Raw genomic sequence first — 6,750 nt, 5'->3', positions numbered from 1 at the left:
AAGTTTATATTTTAACTTACTACTGTACAATGTGAAACGTGCATTGCAACACCTATATTTATCAGTTTCAACTTTGTTAAAGTTCAGTGCTTAGGAAATTTTAACAAGTTGATTTTATTGGATGTTTCTGATATTGATGTTACAGACTTCTTCAATATAACCAATTTAATAAAACCTTGTTTTTACAAGCTTACTTGTGCCGAGTATAACCGACATTTATCAGACAAGGATGCTTGACAGCTGAAACAGTTAACATGTTATAGCTGAAGGTCCACAAAAATATCTTATACAATGTACACTAAATTCTTGTAAATTATTTTGTCAAGAATATACCTCATATATATATATTTATACTCTGGAACAGATGTACTGTTGTCATAAAGATCTGTACTTTTATTGGGAATAGTAGAAGCAATGAAGTACATATCTGATTATTTAAAAATACTCTTCAAATTTACACCCTTAGACTTATGTACACGTCACATGATATAGTTCTCTGCCCTCTCTCTCTCTCTCCCTACCAACTATTGTGTCAGACTGTAGAAATGGAAATTAAGTCCATTAAATACTTCAACCAAATCTGATACTCTGGATAATCTGGAATAAAGCTAGTAAAAATTTAAAAAAAAGTTCATATTAGTTTCAGTTTACTTGAGTGTCGAGAAACATAGTTCAACTACCACTAAATGCATTCTGTGGAACCAACATTATCATATTTTCAATACTGCTTTATTCATATAACATATGATTATATAACTTACATAAACCAACTACAGACTTGCCATCTGCAGTGATATAATTAACAATCTATACATCAATATTATTTTATATCATTGTATAATTTAAATAATTGATATTACAGTAATATAATAAGCATATCGATGACAAATGTGTGTGTGTGTGTGTGTGTGTGTGTGTGTGTGTGTGTGTGGGTGGGGTATTGAAACCCACAAAAGTCAATAAAATATAAATTTGTACTTTAACAAGAAGAAAGTAAAATGGAATAGATGTATAAACTACAAAAAAGGTACAAGTTGAGAAAGGAATAACTGTGATAATAGCATCCTATTAAACAGTTCTTAGGACAACCTGTCTCTCCTATTATTACATACATTAATACAATTTAAGGATAAGGAACAGTTAGGCCATCTCACACTAAACTAAACTTTAAAACCCAGCCTTTATGATTCAGATATTTATCAAGCCTTCCCATAAATTAACTTCATCCACCACATCTGAAAGCAACCCATTCTGAAGGCCAATCACCCTGTTAGAAAAATAAAGCTGTCTTAACTGAAGATGATTCCTACCTGCCAAAATTTATACTTATGTTCCTTAGTCCTACCATTCTCATCATTAAGTATAAAAAAATGATGCATCAACACTATCAGTTTTAAACACCTCAATAAGATCTCCTCAAACTCTTCTTTTTTTCAAGAGAAAACAATTTCAAAGATCTTAACCTGTCCTCGTATGACAACTTTTCCATCTCAATTATCATCCTAGTAGCCCTATGAACCATTTCCAACAATTCAATGTCCTTCCTAAGGTAAGGAGCCCAAGACTGAATGCAATACTCCAAATTTGCCCTAACCAGTGACATATACAATACAATTATAAACCTCTTTAGTTATATTAAATATTTCTGTATATACAACCTAAATTCTACTTGTTCTGCTACTTCAACAGTACATTGTTTAGATGGCTAAAAAAAAAACAATCAGCTAGAATGTCAAGATCCTTTTCTTCTATAACACTGTTCAGGTTATTCCCATCAAAATATATATTCATAACTGAAATAGTTATATCCCACACACATTATCTTGCATTTATTGTAATCAAAAGCAATATGCCATTTATTCAACCAACAATAAATAATCTATATCCTTTTGTAAAGCAGAAGCAGCCCCACAACCAGCAACACCCATTTCAAGAGCCACCTTTTTTATTTCTACAAGAAACGTGACTATCTTAAATATCTATACACAAAATTCATTATACAAGCAACAAAAAATCATTTAATGGGTGGGCCTAGTTTCTCAAGTCCAATTACACGTATACTAGCCTACTGCTGGTCGTGGGGACAGTAGTTACCCCTGCTGGTTGTGGGGACAGTAGTTACCCCTTTATACCAATTCTGGATTATTACAATAACAGTGATAACTTCAATCACCATCTTAGTCTAAATATTTATGTCATGGCAAAAATTATATAACCCTCCAATATACAAACTTTTGGTTTATCAAAGTTGTATGACAAGTACTGATAGTAACAGAAAGATGGTTTCTTTCAACATTATCAATGATAAATACTTTATCTGTAGTCAGTATGCTTTCACCTTCGGCTTACCCACAAGCAAATACTTCAACTGTATTTTTATAATAACAGCTAACAATAGAATGGCTGATCCACCCCCACCAAAGCACTACCTTTCCCTTTGTATTGATAAATATGGTACGTTTGTGTTTATATATTTTGTGGTTATATTTTATTTTGCACAGAAACCAAAGTTCTATTTTTCAAACTTATGACTTTGACTTTTTAATACCTTAATTATAAGGGTTCTTCCCCATCCCCAAGGGAGATTTCCTGTGAAGTTTGATCATAATGTGTCATTTAGAACTTTACATAACACGCAGAAAATGTGTCAACAGACAGACATCATTGCTATAACCCACTGAACCTTTTACTAAATAAAAAAAAAATTCTCTCTGCAAGCTTTTGTCTTCATAGAATTGGCTCAAATTAATAAATACCTTGTAAATAAGTATGCAAAAACTAATTTGATTACAACAATATTTGTTGGCTAGCTTCTAAAAACTCACTAAGCAAAATAAAAGAAAAACTACTTATGGGTGAAACTGTATGTTAAAAACATAGTTTAGGCCACTAACTTACCAGATCCACAAACAACAAATATAAACAAGCCAAGTAGCCATGGTCCAACAGGGTATTTCTCATCTTTAGGTTTCTGGAAGAAAGAAAATGATAAGCTTTTATTCAGACATTTAAGTCACGGGCTTTGAAGGAGCACTATTTTATACATTTTTTTTAAAAAGCCAACCAGAAATATATATAAAATAAAACAAATTTACAATGAAGCAAAATTTCTACAAGAGGAGACCCTCAAAGCAGAACAAACTTTTAATGCATGCCATCTCCATTAAAATGCATTTGCCTCAATGTTTTAGTTGATGCATATATGTAGGCAGTGAATGTGTTAAAGACTATTCCAAATGATACATTAAAGAGAAGGACCCTCCTCCCCAACTTATACAAGTATCTATGACCACTTGAGATTGTCCAGGGAATGGACATACAGTGAAACTGGTACAAGCTTCTAAGAGATGCAATTGCCATATGTAACCTTTACCTCAGCAACAAAAGATTAGCATGTTTATCACCTTTCAACATCCAGTTTTCATGTGGATGTCATAACTTTATAACACAATATACCTTGTTAAAGATATATTCTACAATAGTTATGGAAGGATGAAATTAAGTCATTTCAACTGTAACACCTACCCATTAAGTTCTACATCAACACTATATATTTCTTTCCTAAAACTGTAATAAGAAACTACTTAATGCACCACTATAAATGAAACCATGCCTTACTTAAAATACAAAAACTGCCACTTCTAGACTTTTAAATATCTATATATTCTTAATGATGAAATAAACAATTCAACTTATGATAAAAGAAATTTTGATAAAACAGTTTAAAAAATCAGTTGCATTACTCCACCCCCATATAATGTACTTCTAGTACACAAAGTAGAGAAATAACCAGTTAAAGAACCTCATGCAAAGCTAGAGGCTGATTTTGACAGTATGGTTAGAAATACAAGAAAACTAATCAAACCACTGGCACTAGTATGGAAACCTAGTAAAGGAGTGACAAGTTTTTAAGCGAGGTTAGTCCTTCTTACAAGATTAGAGAAAAAAAAATTACAGCACAATTTGCTTTACAATTTATGAAGCACTTAAAAAGAACAATAATTCTTGTATTTCTACAATCCATTTTCACAAACTAGGCAAATTTATGATTTTTTGGAATATTTTTAGTAAATTTGAGACAATCCACCAAACATACTGCACGTATTTCTGTGTGAAGAATATTAAATAATTCATTATTTTATGAGATCTATTATAACTAAAAGAATCCACTAGAGTATGTTGAACAAGTATATGCAAATTTTTTTTAGCCTAAACTGTGTTGTATGTTTGGGAACATGCTTAAAGAGATATGCAAATATTTATAAAACACTACACTGATTTAAGTGTTATCTGTAGCAACTAAATTTGCAATATTTAGCAATATAATAATGCTTGCAGTTAATTCTGTTTATAGTTATCAAACAAATTAAAAATAAAAATCTGTATATAAATCATTTACAGCATTACATGTTACATTGATAGCTACTATTACAATGATTGTGTCAAAATTCTGAATGAGTCATCTTAAACTTTCTGAGAATGAAAGAATTCAACAAAAGCAGAAATAACAATAAGTAAAATCAGTAAAATAAAAGTTTACCACAAATCACATAGTACTAGTCTATATCATTACAGTTTTATGGATTTTAATTTTCATTTAAATAAAAAAGTATTCCTACATTGCAACTGTCAGTTCATTATCTGGTGTTAAATTTTTTCATACAAAAATTAAGTTTTTTTTTTTTTTGTTTTCAAATTTACAGCCCAAATTAAGTTCTGCATACACAACAAACAATTTCAAAGATCTTAACCTGTCCTCGTATGACAACTTTTCCATCTCAATTATCATCCTAGTAGCCTTATGAACCCTTTCCAACAATTCAATGTCTTTTCTAAAATAAGGAGCCCAAGACTGAACACAATATTCCAAACGTGGCCTAACCAGTGACCTGTACAATGAAATTATAACCTCTTTAGACTCGTATTCAGTTTCAATATTGATGTGTGCTAATCTAAAACAAAAACAAATCAAACTTTTTCATGGACAACAAAACGTGATATATATAGTTTCTTGTCTTTCATTTAAACTAAAGTAGATGTTGTTGGATGCCTGAAATTTTGAATTAAAATTTTTTCATTACACATGTTATCAAACAACAAATTATCTTTATGAAAATCATGATTTTGGAAAACAAAATACTGCCCAAGTTAAACAGGATCAATGTCTCCTAAATATTCAACATATGATACTCTGAAATAATTCAATGAAAAGAATCGTATTACTCCACTATATAATGTATTTTAGGCAGTAATTATATATTCTTTAAAAGTAATTCTCATTTTTACCGAATCTCGGTTAATTAAACTTTTTAAAAGTATAAATGATATTATTTTAAACTTTGTTTAAGTCGTTAGGTCCTACCGTAAAATATGGTTACTACAACTAGTAGTAGTATTACTAGTAGCACCTACGTCCTATAATTTGTAAAGTGTAAGTATAAGTTGTTTATCAACTTACCGTACTTTTGGGCACATTTCCACGTAATATAACATTTTTGCTTGCTTTATCATTAGCAACTTTCATTCTTTGACTCTGAACCATTTCGACTTGTTTAATTGTAACAGAGTCAAAAAATCTACAAAACTCGCAGTCTCAAAACGACACGTAGACTACACATTGAAACTGTTCCTTAATATTTTAAATACATCATCATACAAGTGGGGGTGGTGAGGGGTCGTTACTTTTCCAATATTGAAACCGATTAACTGGTGGTTTCCTTTAATCATTAAACAAAGCAATAAATCACATTTTCTATGTTGTTTATTTTTCGAAAAATATATACTGCATTTATAAAATACAACTTATAGAATATAATTGTGTAGGGAAGTTACTCTATAAAACCACAACTCTAGTAACATTCTGCAGTATAAATTAATACACAATAATGACGAGACATAAATAATTCCTGGAGGTCCAGTACTTTAGCAATTAAACTGTTACATTTTTAGTTTCTGTATTGAAATATCTGCACAATCTGCTTTAAACTGTCAAAGCATTTCAACGTCATTGTATAACTCTTAAACGTGCCACGTGTACTCAGCACGTGTTTTATTAAATACTAGTAATATTGACTAGTCGTATATTATGAACTAAATATGCCAAACAATAAAAACTGAAGTATTTAATTGTTAACATATAATGTTGACAACTAATCTAAGTCACTACATCTGAAAAAAGGAACAAAGTTTGTTTGTTTGTTTTTTTGCGGGGGGGGGAGGGGAATATATTCTTGAACTACTCTGCAAGTTTTTTAGGTTCAAATAGGATTGATCTGGGGATTATAATTAATGAAACATTTTGAAGTAAGGACAGAATCTGTGAAAATATTAGGAAGGGGACATTATTTTTAATAACAACAAAAAATATAAAATTAGATTCAACATGGCTTTGTGGTTTAGTAAGTCAGAGATAGTTTAGTAAAATTAACTGGATATGGGCGTAACGTTCTTATTGTTATTGCCTATGTTTTCGCTCCCCCCCCCCGCATTGGGTCGGTACTAAGTTTACGGACTTATAACACTAAAATTCGTGGTTTGATTTCCCGTAGTGTAGCTATTGTTACGACAGCGGAGGTCACGTGACGCTAGTAACACGTCATGCGCTTCTCGAACGTTCACGTCCCTTCCTGAAGTCTCGAGAGACTACTAGATATGCGGTAGTCTTGTATATATAAGCCGCCAAGAACTGACGGCAACAATGGGTAATTGACAGTTGAGTCGAGCACGTGAGACGTTCGTTGTGAATTATAG

The 6,750-nt window shown here is 31.3% G+C and overlaps 1 long non-coding RNA gene across 1 annotated transcript; it reads right to left on the bottom strand.

The window, feature by feature from the left end:
* Nucleotides 1-589: 589 nt before the first annotated feature.
* LOC111085187 lies at nucleotides 590-4,789 on the bottom strand. Its single transcript, XR_002610026.1, has 3 exons — nucleotides 4,752-4,789; nucleotides 2,899-2,971; nucleotides 590-608 (listed from the first exon to the last, which is right to left on the bottom strand). It is a non-coding gene; the product is annotated as an uncharacterized LOC111085187 (long non-coding RNA).
* Nucleotides 4,790-6,750: the final 1,961 nt, after the last annotated feature.

Source organism: Limulus polyphemus, unplaced genomic scaffold (assembly GCF_000517525.1).
Source record: "Limulus polyphemus unplaced genomic scaffold, Limulus_polyphemus-2.1.2 Scaffold267, whole genome shotgun sequence".
Lineage (NCBI taxonomy): Eukaryota > Metazoa > Arthropoda > Merostomata > Xiphosura > Limulidae > Limulus > Limulus polyphemus.
Note: the sequence above shows the minus strand (reverse complement) of the source record. Positions and strands in the feature narration are given on the sequence as shown.